The following is a 5,000-nucleotide window of genomic DNA, read 5'->3' on the forward strand; positions in this document are numbered from 1 at the left end:
GCTGTTATCATTATTATCATCATTGTTGTTGTTGTTGTCGATGTTATTATTGTTATTATTATTATTATCATCATCATCATCATTATTATTATTATTATTATTATTATTATTATTATTATTATTATTATTATTATTATTATTATTATTGTTATTACTGTTATCATTATTATCATCATTGTTGTTGTTGTTGTCGATGTTATTATTGTTATTATTATTATCATTATTATTATTATGATTGTTGTTGTTGTTGTTGTTTTTGTTGTTATTATTGTTGTTGTCGTCGTCGTTTTTATTGTTGTTATCATTATTATTATTATTATTATTATTATTATTATTATTATTATTATTATTATTATTATTATTATTATTATTATTATCATCATCATTGCTATTGTTATTATTATTGTTATTATCATTATTATTACCATTATTATTATTATTATTGCTATTATTACTAATATTATTTTTCTTTTTATCCTTATGCTAATAATAGTAGTGATAATAATTGATACAACAACATTAACAAATATAAGGATATTAATGATAATGATAGTAATGATGATGATAACGATGATAATGGTAGTAGTGATGAAAATCATAATGATGATAATGAAAATAATAATATTGGTAATGATGATAATGATAATGATGATGATTATGATGATAACTAAGATAATGGTAATGATGATTATAGTGATAATGATGATTATTATGGCGTTAATAGTAACAGTAATAGTATTGATGAAAATAACAAGTGGCAATGGTAATGCTAATAGTAATGATGATGAAAATAGTAATGATATTAGTGGTAACGATAATGATAGACGGTAATAATTGACATTGATAATTACCATTATCATGATAATGGTAATAACAAGAACAATAACTGCAAGTTATAAGAATGATAAATAGTGATTATAATAATGATTTTGATGATAATGATAATGAATGATAATGATACCAATGATAACGATAATGATAAGAATGATAACGATATGACCAATAATAATGATAATAGTAATAATAATAATGATAACGATGATGATAATAGTGATGATAGTAATAGTAATAATAATAATGATAGTACTAATACTAAAGTTACTACTATTAATTATAATAATGATATTAATAATAATAATAATGGTAGTAATAATGATAGTAAAGAAGAGAATAGCAGTTGTTACCAACACTTTTATTGATTTTCCGTACTGTTAATGTGAAAGTGATTTTTTTTTTTTACATTTACAAGTTCATTTGCAAGTGCTAAGCCATGAAAATCAATAATCTTTACTTTGAATCTTATAGTTGTAAAAATATTATGATTTTTGAAATCTCGATACTGACAATGACGATGAGGACCATGGTATAGATGAAAATCATCTTTGTGGTATTGATAATGATTATTATTATTATCATGAAAATGAGGCTAACATTAACAGTTATAATAACAACAAAGCAGTAACAGATAACTGAGTAGTACATCAATAAACAACATGCTGCATTTATCTAGATAATGACCACGCACCTTTAAGCGCAGCGAGCATGGAAATAAAAAGAAAGAAAGACGAAAAACTGCATTATTCCGAGCGCGGCGGCTGAGCTGAGGATTCCCTGTGGAGAGCGAGAGAGGAAGCCCAAAGAAGCCCCGGTGTGAAGCCTCCATGAAAGGCGTCTCTGCTTCTCTCTCTCTTTTGCACGTGACTCGACACCTGCATGAGAGGTAGCTGGGTTGTGTGTGTGTGTGTGGGGGGGGGGGGGGGCGCTGGGAAGGGGTACTGGTAGGGAGGGGAGGAGAGGGGGGATCAGGGAAGTGCTAGGGGAAGAGGGACAGGGGTGGGTGAGGGAGGTGTGGGTAGGAGTACGAAGGTGTAAGGAGGGAGGGTAGGGTATACCCGGAGGGAGGGGGAAAATGTGCATGGCAGATTTTTGTGCATGTCTTTCATGTTTTTTTCTCTCACTTATGAAGAAGGGAAGAGGATAAGGGTGTATACTTTGAAGATTGAATAAACTTTTTAGTTTTTGTTTCTAAATGATAAGCTATCTCTTAACTTAAAAAAAAACTTGAAGCTATCTATCTTCGTAAGTTTTCAATTATCTCCCGAATAAGTTACCCCGAGAACAAACAAGTATCATATCTCCACAATCTCTTCCTTCCTCCAGTTCACTCCTCCCCAGAATTGATTACCTCTCCCCCTTCCCCCCTTTCTCTCTCCCTTTCGTGATTACCAGTTCCTATTCCTCTTTTCTTGATCTATTCTATTCCTCAACCCCTTCTATTACCCCTCCCAGTCAATACTCCATCCCCCATCTTCCCCTGCCCCGTCCTCCCCCCTTCTCTCACCTTCCCCTACCATTTACCTTCCTCCTTCCCCCACCCTTACCCCCTCTTTCTCCTTCCCATACCCTCTCCCCTTCTCCTCCTTCCCCCACTTTTGCCCCTTATCTATCTCTCCCTAACCCATACCCCCTCCCTCTCTTCCACCTACCTTTGCTCCCCCCCCTCCCCCTCTCTTCCCCTTCCTTACCCGTATTTTTAGACGTTATTCGAGAATGGAAATGACCGGTGATCCGAGCGAAGCGCAGCGATACGATCTCGGGTCCTTTTAACGCACCGGTCAGAGTTTCGTCGTTCTTTTAACAAATACACAAATATAGAAACGCGAAAGAAAGATGAATGAATGATAAGATTTTAAAAAGTGTGGGGGGGGCGTAGGTATTGTTAGATTAGATATGAAAAGGTTAATTAGACAAATAATGTAGAATTCGATTTTTTTTCATTCGTTCTACGTTATTTGTGAGGCAAATTATTGTTTCTCTGTTTTATATTTTTTCTATGTTTGTTTCTTTGTGTGATCGTTTACAGTTCTTTTTTTGTTATTAATTTGGTAGTATTTGTATGATCATGATCGCTATTTTATTGTTATTATTATTATTATTATTGTTATTATTATCATTATTATTATCATTATCATTACCATCATCATTATCATCATCATTATTATAATCATGACTATCATTAATATTATTTTTCTATTACTACTACTAACTTTTGCTACTAATAACGCTCCTTCCGCAGTTATCTGGAATAGTGATAGTTGCAGTAGTGGCTATCATTAATATCATTATTATTGCTGTCAGTATTAGTTTTACTGTTATTGTCATTATTATCATTATTATTAATATTATGATTGTTACTATTATTATTATTGTTGCTGTCGTTGTAGCTGCTGTTTTACTGTTATCACACTTTTCTGTTGGATTTCTCTTTTTTAATGTATAGAATTTTGATATTTGCAAAAGAGTTATATATATTTAACCTTTTCTTTTTCGAAACAGCTTATCGCTGATCTTTGATAAAGAAAATGGCGTCTTGTTAGGCCTCGAAAAAAACTTTGTCTTTCCACTGATTTTATGATCGAGAACCCGAGATTCCAGTTTTGTGTGCACTTTGCTTATCGCCGAAAAACAGGAAAATGTGAAACAAAAGCTAATTGTGTTCGGCTGTCAATCCTCCGGTAGACAAAGAGCAAAGTCAAGTAGATAACATGTAGAAAAAACGCCCTTGTGAACACGGGACCTTCAAATTTTTAGCATTATTGAGTTCTTCCGACTTCACTTTGAACATTTTTCTATTTTTTATTCTTAGAATGTTTTTTTAATGGTAGGGGTCGGGAATAGACCATTAAAAATGTAGGATTGGGTCTACTGCCCTTCACTAGGGGTTGATGAGAGGCAGATTAAGAGATAAAGTGAGCTAATGGGTGAAGGAGTAAGTAACGTTGAGAGGAAGAAGGGGGGTGGTCGGTGGGGACAGTCATTACACTATAAAGCTTGATAAAAACGGGTTACGTTATGGAGTGGCCTCTCGTTTTAATCTTGATAGAGTGGTCTTTAATGAAAGGATGATATGGAATATGTTATGGAATGCTCCGAGTAAAGGGTGCGGCGGAAATACTGAAACAGTAGCGCAGAAAGTATGTCGGACCCATAGAGCATAAAAAACGAAAACAAACCGGAACAAATGGCTGGCAAAGCACAAACCAGGAATTTCCATTATCGCTACACTTCGAGGCGTCGGAGACAAGATCGTCGTATCGCGTATCGACAGCCAACCCTTTTATAGATACCTTTTCTCTCTCTCTCTCTCTCTCTCTATCTATCTCTCTCTCTCTCTCTCTCTCTCTCTCTCTCTCTATATATATATATATATATATATATATATATATATATGTGTGTGTGTGTGTGTGTGTGTGTGTGTGTGTGTGTGTGTGTGTGTGTGTGTGTGTGTGTGTGTGTGTGTGTGTGTGTGTGTGTGCGTGCGTGCGTGTGTGTATGCGTACGTGCGTGCGTGTGTATGTATGCGTGTGTGTGTATATATATATATATATATATATATATATATATATATATATATATATATATATATATATATATATATATATATATATGGGGGGTGGGGAGGGGTGTGTGTATACACATATACACATACATGTCTTCATTTCCCCCGATCTCGCCTCTGCTTCCCTTTCTCTTTATCTCTTATCGCACCAGAGAACTCGAGAGTTGGAAGTCCCATGTCGCTTTTTTTATTATTTTTTACGCGTGTCCCAACGAACATCAGGAGCTAACTGATTATTTCTCGGGAGGTCCAGACGACCCCGCCCACTCCGGCGCCTCCTGACACGCTGCCCTGACACCCGCACTCTGCTGCTGACCACTGCACGGAGAGCATGACTCGAGCTTAATGCCAGGTAATTAGCTGCTGGCGTCTCCGATATGCAGCTGGGAGATAAGAGACTTTTTCCACCCACGGAAGTCCCCTTATCCCTTGCCGTGATTGACAGCCCCGAGATATGTATTGTTTATGAGCGAGTTGGTCGGCGATTGTTGCTGGTCTTGTCGTCTCTCTGGAGGACGCCGTCTCCCTGGTTGATGCCTCGGTGACCGCTCCTTGCATCCAGGAACATCTGTTAGCTTATCCTTTATTAGGTGTATTATTA

Source organism: Penaeus vannamei, chromosome 30 (genome assembly GCF_042767895.1).
Source record: "Penaeus vannamei isolate JL-2024 chromosome 30, ASM4276789v1, whole genome shotgun sequence".
In the NCBI taxonomy this organism is placed as follows: domain Eukaryota; kingdom Metazoa; phylum Arthropoda; class Malacostraca; order Decapoda; family Penaeidae; genus Penaeus; species Penaeus vannamei.